The following is a 13556-nucleotide window of genomic DNA, read 5'->3' as shown; positions in this document are numbered from 1 at the left end:
TGTGTCTAGGTGTGGATCTCTTATGATTTTGCACATTTGGCGTCCTGTAGGCTTCTAGGATTTGGGATTCTGTCTCAATCTTCAATTCTGGGAAGTTTTCTCGTATTATTTCACTGAATAGACTGTTTATTCCTTTGGAATGGAGCTCTGTGCCTTCCTGTATCCCAATGACTCTTAAATTTGGTCTTTTGATATTGTCCCATAATTCTTGGGTGTTCTGCTCATGGTTTCTTAGCAGACTTGCTGAGCTGTCTATGTTCTTTTCCAGTTGAAATACTTTGTCTTCATTGTCTGATGTTCTCTCTTCTAAGTGATCTACTCTGCTGGTAGTATTCTCAATTGAGTTTTTAAGTTGGTTTATTGTTTCCTGCATTTCTAGAATTTCAATTTGTTTGTTTTTTATTACCTCTATCTCCCTGTGAAATTGATCTTTTACTTCCTGGATTTGTTTGTCAATGTGATCTTTCATTGTCTGATTTTGCTGTCTCATGTCTTCCTTGAGACTCCAGATCATCTGAAGCATATATATCCTGAACTCTTTATCTGATATTCCATCTGTTGCAGCTATTACCTCTTCTAAAGTTGAGTTGACCTGCATTGCTTGTGGTCCTTTCTTTCCTTGTCTTTTCATACTGCTCGCGTTTCTTTCTGCTTGGTGCAACTGTTGTGTTTTGAAATTTACCCCCTATTTATTTATGTTGCTCTTGTATACTTGAAAAGTCTCCCTTGCAGGTGCGGGCGGCGGCTGTGCCCCTACTCCAATTGGGGTGACGTGTCTACCACGCTGGCGGCTCTCTGGGCCTGTTCCGGGAGTGGAAGGCGGCTCTGCTCTGTCCCTATTCCAATTGGGGTGTCGTGACTACAATGCTGGCAGATCGCTGGGCCTGTTCCGGGCGTGGGCGGTGGGCTTGGCTGGCGGGATTCCACCTAATGGCAGTCCCTAACCTCCCTGCTTGCTAATTAATGGCTTCTCTGAGGCGCCACGCCTTCTGTAGCTGCGGGGCAGGCCGCGCGAATCAGTTGGCCTGGATCTCCGGGGTCCTGCTGCTGGCTGTTTTGATGTTGCAAGCTGTTGGAGAGTGGTGGTGTATTCTTCAGCTTTCCCGGATGGTGGCCACTGACTGCCTGGATGGAGTGTCCGCTGTTTTGATGTTGCACTCTGAAGGAGAGTGGCGGTGTATCCTTCAGCTTTCCCGGATGGTGGCCGCTGACTGCCTCGGTGGAGTGTCCGCTGTGGGGGATGGGACTGTACCGCTTCTTTCCCCTTCTGAGATCCCGTGCTCGGCCCAAGGGTCCGTGTGGGCTTGGCTGGTGGGATTCCACCTAATGGCCTTCCCTAACCTCCCTGCTTGCCAATTAATGGCTTCACTGAGGCGCCACGCCTTCTGTAGCCGCAGGGCAGGCCACGCGAATCAGTTGGCCTGGGTCTCCGGGCCCTGCTGCAGGCTGCTGGGATCCCTGGCACTCTATCACTTTGATTTTTTCTGCTTGCCCCTCCCCCAGCGCTGGCTAGCCTCTTCAAGTCATTTCTAATTAATTTAACTGTATAATTTTGTAATCATGTCAGTGTTTGGGTTTCCAAGACCTTGGCTAAAAAGAATAAAAACATTCTAGGCAAATCTACCATGACTAAGAGATTCTATTTTTAGCATGTTTAAATACACAAAAATGACCTGTTTAGAAGGACAATATATATTCAAACTCAGCTTCCAAAAAAGAAATATTAAAAAAAATGCTTATTAATTTATTAAATGATTTAAATCTCAAAGGTGGGCCAGTTTATAGCCAGGACTGATTATTTATATAGCATTAATATTACTGAGTCACTTGTGCCATGTAGGTCAGACCTGGAGGGTTAGAAGACTTAAAAGATGTGATAGATGCTAAAACAACCCAGAAACCATGGTGGTTGCCCACATAGCATTGAACATATAAAGGATCCTGTGCAAACTACCTTTTCCCTCTACTTCCAAATCCACTCTCCATTGTTCATTCTCTGGTCTGGATTGCATCTATGACTCCTTTATCCTCAGACTTACTAGTGGGTGATGCCAGTGGAATGCATCAACAGTAGACTGGAAGGCAGGAATTGAGATCACGGTATTTATTCCCTGAGCTACTTCCTTCCCTGTCTTTGCATGTTGGCATATTCTTCTGTCTGGTGGGTCCTACATCTCCTGTCAGGTGGCTACCTTTGTATAGCTGCTTTTCCCGTCTTCCCTTGCCCCAGGCTCAGGGTCTGCTGTTGTTAGCCATAACAGTGCGCCATCTTTGTTGGCTTCTCCTAAGCATTTCCACTCCTTTGTTACTATCTCCTTATCCACTTGCCCTCTCTTCTCTGCCAGGCCCTGATGGATTACAATACTAAACACAGCAATAGTTTGTTTAGAAATAATGTCAGTGATTGCCTGTTTAAATTACAGAAAAAAAAATCTGTATTTCAAATTCATAGTTTTCCTACCTCTTAAATGAGCAGATGACGTTTCTGACAGGTTGGCTCTGGGCCACATCCATTGGAGACACACAGTCTCCTCCTGTCTAGTCTTTTGGATTGATTTTAGTGAAGCTGCACTGGTCTTTGTGCACAGACAGTGTGGAGAACAGTCTTTCCTTTCAGGAACAATTCATGTTTGCATCTGTCTTGTGTTTTGCTTATGAAATCTTATTTGCCCGCCTCTGCAGCAGAGCACAGGTGAGGAAATTGGCCCCTTTGCCATTTGGAACCACACCATTTAGAGACTATAAATCATTCAACAAAATGGAAAGAACTTGCATTTCTGGGTAGGCCCATAGTAATCTTAGGCACTTAGGGTGCCATTAAGCAACTCTCCATTGTAATGTGTTATCAGATCGGGGGCTCTGTGGTTCCCTCAGGGTCTCCAAGAATGGATGGAACTCCTTGGGTACCAGGGTGGAGCTACAACTGACCCCATTCACTGGAGTCTCCCCAGAAGAAGTCCTGGGAGCATGAAAGAAAAGGAAAACCTTACTCATGGAGAGGCAGTGATGATAAATATTCCTTCTTCTCTCCCATCTTCCCTAATTTTACAGGGGAGGAATGGGGCTGGGAGAAAGGAACTCCGGAAGGAGAAAAGACATTACAGGTCCTCAAGAATGAAGATAGCATGGTGGGGCAGTGGTTTCTAAAGGTTTATGGGCTTGTGGAACTTCGGTTGTAGATTTTTGAAATCTTTGGTTTTATGGCAGTTCCTAGGCTTTGGGGGCCTTTGAATGTACCCTCTCTCCTCTCTCTTTCTTCTCAAGTCTGTTTGGCTCTATGGATAATAACATGCTTGTCAGGACCTGTTGGAAAAGACATAGGAGCTGTCTGTTAAGGCTCAGGAGAATCCTTCCCTCCTGGGTGTGCAGCCAGCTCACCAGAGGAGGAAAGGAAGCAGAGCTGGATGACCCGGCCTGCTGGTGGGAGGTGCGCTGTTTCAGGGAGCGAGGAAGGGCAAATGAGGCTAGAGTCAGGTTCCATCAACAAAGGAGTCTCTGAGTTCCTGAAGGCATAAAAGTCACATAGGAGGATGGATTCCCAACCTCAGCAGTCCAAGTATTGCATAATCTAAAAATATCTTTGCCAACTGTACCTTCCAACTGGGTGTATTTGCTGCTAGAGAAACTTAACCAAGAAATGGAAAACATATAAAAATACTCTGGTGGAGAGTATTCTGGAGGAGAATATGCAGTTACTCATCATATTAGTCCTTTTGAGTGGCTATAACATAATGCCGTAGACAGGGTAGCTTATAAACAAAGGAAATTTATCTCTCACTGTTTGAGAAACTGGGAACTCCAAGATCAAGGTGCCACTAGACTCAGTGTCTGTGGAGGGCTTGCTTCCTCTCAGCAGAATCTTCTTGCTATGTCCTCATGTGATGGATGGGGTGAGGATATCTCTTTCCTAAAGGTACTAATCTTAATCACGAGGTCTCTGCTTTATAATTGTATCACTTCCCGAAGCCTTTTCTCTTAATTCATCACATGTTAGCTTTCAAAATGTGAATTTTGGAGGGACCTACACATTCAGACCATATTATCTATTTCAACTCTTCCATTTATTTGGATGTGACCTAAGGACACTTCATACTGTCACATCAGTCACTTCTTTAGCGAGCCACTCTCCTGGGGTACAGAAGTTGCAGCACCTGTGGGATGAAGCCTTATCTAGGATAAAATTGGATGAGTGGGCATTTCCATAAACATATACTTTAATTTTGACATTTGATCTTATCACTACCTTGTGAGAACACCCAGGTATACATATTATCCACATGAGGAGAGAAGTTAAGTGACTTGGAGACAGAACTATTTGATGATATAGAAACTAGCCCATTTTGCCAGAAAACTGAAAGTCTCCTCTTAGATGAAAGTTTCAGAATCTGGATCATTGCTGCCTCTCTTCATGAATTAGAGCTCAAAAGTCTTAGGGTGAGATGATTATCACCTTATTTTAGAGACGAAAAGCTGAGGCTCAGAGATGTTAATTGAAGTATAGTTAAGAATTTGACCCCAAATAAGTAAATACAGGTATTAAAATTAAAAAAAAAAAAGAATTTGACTTTGCCCAAAGAGAGTTTGCTTGTGTTTCTGGAAGGTAATTCATGTTATACTTAATAGTAATGTCTCTGTGGAGGGCCCTGGCCATGCCTGGCAATCTTAGGGTAGAAACTGGTCATACCAGAAATGCCAACCATGTGATTTTAAGGTGGGGCCTTTGTATCCTGTATCTGCCAACCTAGGCAATCAATCAGTCATGCCTATCTAATGCAACCCTAATAAAATTTCTGCACATGGAGACTTGGTTCAACTTGCCTGTTGGCAATACTCTCTCTATAGTCATATGTATCAACACTGAGAAGGTACCGTATCCTGAGACATTTGGAACCCTCCATGTCCTTGCCTTATAATAAACTATAACCATGAGTATGATAGCCTTCAGTGAGTACCATGAGTCCTTCTAGTGAATTAGAGAATGTGAGCATGGTTTTGTGAGCCCCCTGAACTTGCAGTCAGTATCAGAAGTGAGGGTGATCTAGTGTGAACTTTCCCTTTTAGATTGGTAATTGGACTTTAACCCCTTGCCTTTGGTGTCAGAGTTGAACAGACCTGGCATTCTGGAGCACTGAATTTTGCAGTCTAGCAAACTTTGGGTAAATAACCTGTTCCAAGTCACTGGAGCCAGAGCCAGAGCCAGAAATGGGGCTTGGATGATGATAACAATGCATATAAGTATATTATTCCTAACACAGAATGCACTTAGTCATTTGCTCCAGTGTACACTATCAGGGATGTCCCAACTAGGCAGACCTTTCTGAGGCGTCTTTCAGGAGAAACAGAGGTAATTGGAGCACCTAGAAAGTAGGATGCGAACCATGGAAGGAAATGCAGAGGGGTCAGCCCACCAGCCGGCAAAGCAGCAGGACCAAGCAGGAGTACGTGGGAGAACCTGGGATTGGCCCAGTGGGCCTTTGGTGGCAGGCAGGGTACTGCTTCTCAAGCTGTAACCTACACGTGTGCTGGCAGGCCCAGCTTAGGAAGCCAAAGTGCCTCAGCCTCTCTAGCATTTCTTCCAGGAGCTCTTGGGTTCAGAAATGGCCATCAGACACCCCCTCTTTGGATTACTCAAGTATCCATAGGTCTCTGGGCGATTCCAACACAGTGGGATGAATTATGAGATTAAAGTGCCACACCTACCCTCTCCCCATGGGCCCTAAATTGTTGCTAGTTTTCTCATGAAATTTCAAAATGCCAGTAAAAGGAGTAGAGCTGCAGTGGTAACAGTGCTCACCACAAAGTTGATGTTACATGTGCTACAGCACAGCAAAGCACTCACTCTCCTCAAGTTTCACCTTCCAAATTGCCCTGGAGCACTGAGAGGACCTGTGCTCGGCCGCACCATGCTCTCCCCTTCAAAGAGAACAGCAGAAACCATTTTAATCCTCCCTAAAATCTTCTCTAACATTAAGAATTTTTTTCATAAATTGTGAGCTTAATGATTTTGACTAACCTAGTTTAGCTGGGTGAGGAGGTGCCCACCTATAATCCCTACTATTCAGGAGGCTGAGGCAAGAGGATTACAAGTTTGAGGTCAGCCTCAGCAACTTTGTGAGGTTCTAAGCAACTTAGCGAGAATGGTCACAAAAATAAAAAAAGGACTGGATGTAGCTCAGTGGTAAAGTACCACAGTGTTCCATTCCCAGGACAAAAAAAAAAAAAAAAGTCAGTTTAGCCCAATGTTTGCTCTGTTAAAAGCAAACATTTGAGTTAATTGACTACATTAGCAAGTAAAGGGGGTTTGGAAAGTATCAAAAGGCTGTGTGTGTGGTCACCGGGGTTGGGATATCATTGGTGCCCACTGCATACTCCACACTCTCTCTGCTGTATTTAGTACTCACAATAGCCTGTTAGAGTATGTATAATTATTCCTGCTTTACAGATAACAAAAGTGTGGCTTAGGGAGATCAAGTCATTTGCCCAAGGTTATAAAAAATATGGCAGAGTCAGCACTGAAGTCCAGACCTTTCTGCTACCACATCTTGATCTTCCAATTATTCCATACTATCTATCCATTATAAATGTATTTAAGAAATATGTTACACCATCACACTATCTCAGGGCACTACTAATTTAAGAAACTAAGTAAGAAATTCTGAGATATGATCTAAACTTTCCTTGTGATTTATGGGTGTGTGTGGTGTGTGTATGTATTTTATTTTTAATAAGTCAATTTTCTCTGATCATTGAAATGCCTAGGACTTAAATAAATAAATTCAATAAGTATTGACTAAATATGATTTGTCCAACCATTCCTTCTCCTTAGACAAAATATGGGTTATATGATCGATATCTGGGGGATTCTATAATCAATGTCTTTTCATTTTTTGTAGGAAAGATTCCAATTTATAAACTGCAGTGGTTCACTTGTGATTCCTTACAGAGTTTACACTCAGATTTGTGTTGCATTTTCCTCTCGAATATGAACAGATTACAATGTGCTCAGGGTTTCACTGTGAGATGGGTTCTGCTCTATGATGTTGGTTATGGGGTAATAACTATTAACTTAGACTGGCTTGCTAGGTTTAGCACTCTTAACCTTCACTTCACAACCTCACCTAACTCTTACAGAGTTATGCCTACTGCCAAAGGGTGTCCTTCCCTCAGGAGATGGAGACCCTTGTCTATTTTTGTATGTCTCAGAGACTGCTCCAGGATCCAGAGCTACGACACTGAGCATCACAGACCACATCCTGCCTTGGGGAGTTCCGTTCTAGTGACTCCCTGCATCCTCAAAATTCCTGTCCTTGAGTATGTATCTTGGTTGGGTCTGAGGTAACTTAATGATCAGATCACAGTGTGCTAAGGTAGGATAAGCGTGAAAAAAAAAAAAAAAACAACCCACGAACTTTATTAATCTATCTTTCTGAATGATTTATGTATCTAATTTTTCCCTTTCTGTAAGATGGATTCTTTTAATGTACAAATATGAATTACCAGTGATCGGGAAAGGAGGGGTGAAGCTGTTGTGAAGGGGATCAGTTTCCTTGTTTTTATACAACATCAGGACACAGCAGGAAGGTGTCATCTGTGTACCAAGAAGGGGACTCTTGCCAGACAACAAATCTGCCAGTGCCTTGATCTTGGAATTCCCAGTCTTTAGATTGGTGGGAAATATATTTCTGTTGTTTGTAAATGACCTATTCTAAGGTATTTTTTAATTTCATAGTACCCTGAAGAAGCTAAATCACCAACCAACAGAAGTCGTGGTTAAGGGGGAAAAAAATTCATGGAATGAGAAATAGAAGAAGGAAGTTGTAATTACCAACAACAGGCTCCCTCATGCAACTTTCTAAGTTTTAATAATTTCCCTTTGCTTTGTTCCCTTAGTCTAGGGATCCTACCTGTTCTGCAGTGGCTACTGAGATCAACATAAATATTATGGTTTCTAGTGATAAGACCCTCTGTGGATGTGCAGCTGCTTCCATGGTATTGCTCAATAGGCTTTGTGGTCACAATATTGTTCAAGACAGGAAACGGGGAAATACAAATGAATTTTGATGGCATCATGTCTGGAAAGCATTTAATTCAGGGTCCATTGGTCATATAATTTCTTGGGGTGGGGGGAGAGGTGTGTTAAAACACCATGCACAGGCAACTGACTGGGTTGTAAAATCCCTATCACCCATGATGGTAATCAAAGAAGCATTTGGTTCAAAGTTGGAAGGCTTCTCAGCTTATTGCTCTCATCAGTACTTAGGTTTCAGCAGGAAAGCTGTGGTATTAGCAGGGGAAAGAGTCCAGAGCCTGGATCAACCATTCAGTGGAGGAGCTCTCAAACACAGGAGGATGGACGTGTTGAGAACATGAAGCTCTAAAAATGTTACCTAGAGAGTCAAAACCAGGCGAGGAGTTGGGAGGGTCTGACCTCAAGTCCCTGCTAAAGACCTTGCTGTTTTGGAAGGGCACTGGCTTCACCCATTGTCCTTCTTGACCTGGCTGATTGCATCGAAGCCACTCTGCCCTCTTGGTTCCTAGAACATTCTAGGCTCCTTCTCCCTGGAGGACATCTGAGGTCGTTGTTACAGGCTCTGCCTTCTGCCTACCACCTCTCATCTTCTCATGGTGGTTTTCCTTGTCCTTTAAGCTTTCAGTTTTATATTTTTTTTTCCCAGAGATGCCTTGCCTGGCACAAATGTAGGCATTTGATAAATATTTATGGGATGAGTAAGTGAAAATGATTTGTGGTGACTGAAAGAGGTTAGGTGGATCAAGATTGTAACGGGATGTCTGATGAGCAGTAGGGGCTCCTGAATTATTAGTTTCCTTACTGTGATGTCCGGAGTGGTTCTGAGAGTCTTTAACCACAAATGAAAAGTCAGCTTTGGTCGTAATCTCAGTACACATCAGCCAGGTAAAAGCTTTTCAGTATGTTTGAAGGATCACTATGTTTTAAAACAAATGCAAACATATATAAGAGTGAAAGAGAGAGAGAGAGAGAGAGAGAGAGAGAGAGAGAGAGAGAGAGAGAGAGAGAGAGAATATCTTTAATATCTCTGGAGAGTCTTCATCATCTCTTTTAACAGAGATTTCCTTTGTATTACCCTGCTTGAAGTTCTTTGAGCTTTTTCTGTGGCTGCCATCTTTCACTAATATTGAAAAATTGTTGGCCATTATCTTTTCAAATAGTTCTTCTGCCCTGATATTCTCGTCCCCTTCAGGGGCTCCAACTACCTGTCCCCCCACCACCCAGATTATTTAATATTGTCTCATAGACCTTAAATACTTTTTCTTTTAATTTCTTCCTTTTTTCCTCTTTGTGTTTTAATCTTTATGATTTTTTCTGGCCTATTCTCAAGTTTCTTTCTTTCATTTTTTCCCCTCCTATCAATAGCCCATCAAAGGAATTCCTCATCTTTTTAAAAAAATTTTTTTTTCTCCTCTCATCCCCCTCCTCTAATTCTTCCTTTTGGTTTGTTGTTTTTCACTTGTTGCCATTCCCTTTGGCTCATTTTTTAAAAAGGGTTCAATCTTTCTGCAGAAGTTCTTCATTTACTTACACACACCATACACCTGCTATGCTAGATCATCCAACGTATTAGACACAGTTATTTTAAAGCCTCAACCTGATAATGCCTTTTTTGGGGGGAGTGGTTACCCAAGATTGAACTCAGGGGCACTCGACCACTGAGCCACATCCCCAGCCCTATTTTGTATTTTATTTAGAAACAGGGTCTCACTGAGTTGCTTAGTGCCTTACTATTGCTGAGGCTGGCTTTGAACTGAAGATCCTCCTGTCTCAGCCTTCTGAGCCGCTAGGATTACAGGTGTGCACCACTGCGCCCGGCTGATAATGCCATTTTTGAGTCTGATTCTGTTAACTCATCATTTGGCTAGATGACATTCCTTTATTTCTTGACAATGGGTCTCTTTTTCTTCTTCTTTTAAATGTATCTATTTTTTATTGAATGCTGGACATTGTGTAAAAGAACAGTAAAGATGGGGTGAGGGATATGGATGCCCAGGAACAAGTGGGCCTCTTCTGTAAAGCCATCTGTATGTGTATTTGGGGGAGGGGGAGAGGCTGAGTCGGTCTAGACTGCAGATGAGCTGGGATTGGGTTTAGTGGGTGCTTTAGTGGAACAGTCTTTAACTCCTTTTAAGTGGTATAACCACCACTGTCCGTCTGGTGCTTCATATGAGACATGAACCAAGAGATTTTCTCTCAGTATTTTCTTTCTGCCTCAGATTTCAATAGCTCTTCCATAAGTCTGTCTTGGAGGGGATCTCTCTTCAGGCCCATTTGTTAATTACAGATGATGGTTCTTTGGTGTTGGGTTTAAGGCTTGCAATGGGGAGAGGGAAGTTTCTTGGTTTTCCTGTTCTAGTTTCTTTCTTATTCCTTATATGCCTGAATCTCAGGGATAGGACTTTAAAAAAAATTCAGAATCCTTCCCATAGCAAACATCCTGTTTCCTTCTTAATACATGGTCTGGAGTACAGGTGGGTTTCCCAGGTCTCCTCCTGGGCAGGACAACACTGCCTTGTATCAGGGTGTTGGATAGGTGGATTTTCTGCCCATATTCCTCTCTCAAGAGCAGCAGACGGCTTCCAGTGTGGTACGTAGGACAGGTGAGTTTCCTGCCCTCCCTTCCTTGACAGACAGGTTCTACCTGTGATACTAAGTGTAATATATAGCAACAGCTCATTGTTATTGTTCCAGAAATGTGTGTGTGCTGTCCTCAGGGTTCCCCACAGGAAGTGGGAACTTTGGAAAAGCAGACGATTTATCCAGATCTTTCTCAAGAGTTTTTTGCCGACGAGATTCTCCTCCCTTATCAGTTCCAGTTTATTTCATCGTCGGTTCTCATGGGTCCATTTATCCTCATCTTGCCCCATGCTGCCTTGTGCAAGGAATCTTAACCAACTCCAGTTAAAAAGATTAGAGCCTCCTGAATTATTGGTTTCCTTTCTCTAATGTCCAGAGCAACTCCAAAAGAGTCTATAACCACAAATAAAAAGTCAGCTTTGGTTACAATCCCAATACACATAAACCATTTGAAAGCCTTTAAATATGTTTAGAAATGTCATAATGTTTTAAAACAGAGAGAAGGAGAGAGGGAGAGAAGGAGAGAGGAAGAGAGGGAGAGAGGGAGAGAGGGAGAGAGGGAGAGAGGGAGAGAGGGAGAAAGAGAGTCTTTATGTCTATCTCTTTGAACAGAGATTCTCTTTCTGTTATTCTACTTGGAGTTCTCTGGACTTCTTTGCTTCCTGAATTATTCAGTGTTTCTGTACTCTCACAATCTTCTCTCTCTTCGACTGTCTCACCACTTCATTCAGTTTTTGTTTATATTCCTGTCTGTCCAGACTCAGCTTGATGGCGGGGGCCATGCCCTATTCTCCTTTACTCACAGTGTTTGATCGACTGAGGCACATCTAGGGTGTTCTGTGTTAGGAAAGGTGGTGTAGTGGTCTTCGGGACTCAAGCATCAGCTCCGGATCTTGCATTCATCATATGAGCTTATTTTTCTAAAGTCAATATGTAAAATATTGGTTTGTAGCTTGCTGAGGACAGAGTTAGAGTAGCTGGCCCATGGGTGCTTCTACTCCTTCTTACTAAAGAAATACACAGAGAAACAAGAGAAAGGAGTCACCATGTCTGAAATCCTTATGAACATCATTCTAGGTATTTCTGTCCATTTGGACTACTGTAAAAGAACAACACAGGTGGTATTAGCTGGTGGCTTAAACAACAAACATTTATTTCTCTCAGTTCTGGAGGTGAGGAACTTCAAAATCGAGGGTGGGAAGATCTAATACCTGGTAAAAGCCCACTTCCTGGTTCTAGACGGCTGTCTTCTTTTGCTGTGTTGTCATGTGGCCTAAAAAGGGCTAGAGAGGTCTCTGGGGTCTTCTTTTTCTTTTTTAAAATAGGACCACTAATCTCAGTAATGTGGTCTTCACCCTCATAATCTAATTACCTCCTAAAGTCTCACTGCCTCCTATCATAGTATTAGAGGGCAGGACTCAACATACGAATTTGGGAGGGGGACACAAACATTTAGTTCATAATACCAGACAGCTAGGCAAATAGACTGGCAATACTTGCTAAGAGGAATAGCCCTTATCTACTGTATGCTCTGCGTGAGTTGTCTCTGGTTTAAGGTTACTTATAGTAAATGTATCTACAGATTGATGAGGCACGGCTCCCCGAGTGACATCATGCAAGCTGCACAGCACTCTGGGTTGAATAATGCTTTGTGGCTTAAATGCTTTCTGCTTAGGTGATTTGAAAACCTGATCAGAAAACTCACCGACTTTGCTGTGGCAGTAAGTATCTGCTACTATGAAGAGAGATGAGGGGGGGGGAGGCACTTGAGATGCCTCCACTTGTCCTTGCTTTGCCTGTGGCTCTTGATTGCTTGTATCCTTAAAATTTTTAGTAAAGCTTGACATTGGGTAAATTCTTGGAGTCATGCGGGTTGGATTCATTAACATGACCCTTTGTGTTGGCTTCCTGCCTAATGGAAGTCTTGTAAGGATTAAATAATTTCAAGAAGAACCAGTAGTACCATACCTGGCACATACTAAGGCATTAAAGGTCTACTATTGTTATCATCAGTAACAATTAGTAATAGTAGTAATACCATAGATAGCAGCAGATGTAGCAGTGGTAGCTGTGGTAATGGGTGCAGTTCTTCATATACACATAAATATATTCTGTCACCTACAACAATAGCTACTGGTTGTGACTTTGTCTCCAGCAGCTCAATCTGTAATACAACATGATTTAGTGACTCACTTATTGCTTGCTAAATGCTTAGTTTTAGACTCATTCCCCTGGATCCTTAATAATTCTGAATTCTAAGTGTAAGAACCAGGCTTCCTTGCACAAGCTCATCCTGTCACCAGAACAGCATTAATAAATCTTCTTTCTTGGAAGGGTACTCTTGGGTGAAAACTAAGTAATTCCAGTTGATTTTAACCTCCCTCTTTTTCTTTTATTCATAAGCATTTAATAGGTAATCACCAAGTGCTAGGCAAGAGACTGTCCATGCCTTGAGGAGAGAGACCACAGGCACATGGACTCCAAACTAAGAACAATATAGGAGAGCAGTTTCATTAACTGGGATTTGTGTAAAGTGCTGTGGGAGCCCAGAGCTGTAAGCCACTAACTGGGTTTGGGAAGAGCGGAAGCACTAATGGAAGCAACTATGTCCAGGATGTAGAACCACCACTGCCCCATTAAGAGAAGGGAAAGAGATATTATGTTCTCCACTGTCAGAGGCAAAGTTTGCTATGCCCAAGTGTTGTTACGTTTCTGTGGGTGCAGAAATTGGCTACCTGCTTGCTCCTCTTCCCAATTTATCCTGACTTTTTCTGCCCTTGGGAACTTCAGCATTTCTGTAAAGATATGGTTAAAGAAGAAATCTCTCACATCTGCTCAGTGCAGTAATGGGATGAATCCTTACTTGTATTTGGATCTGAAGAATCAAAGTAAAATGTTTATTTAATCTTTGACCAGGACTTTGATTTTTACAAATCTCTCCCATTTG

This window comes from Urocitellus parryii, chromosome 14 (assembly GCF_045843805.1).
Source record: "Urocitellus parryii isolate mUroPar1 chromosome 14, mUroPar1.hap1, whole genome shotgun sequence".
Lineage (NCBI taxonomy): Eukaryota > Metazoa > Chordata > Mammalia > Rodentia > Sciuridae > Urocitellus > Urocitellus parryii.
The sequence above is the reverse complement of the archived record's forward strand: the minus strand, read 5'-3'. Positions refer to the sequence as shown.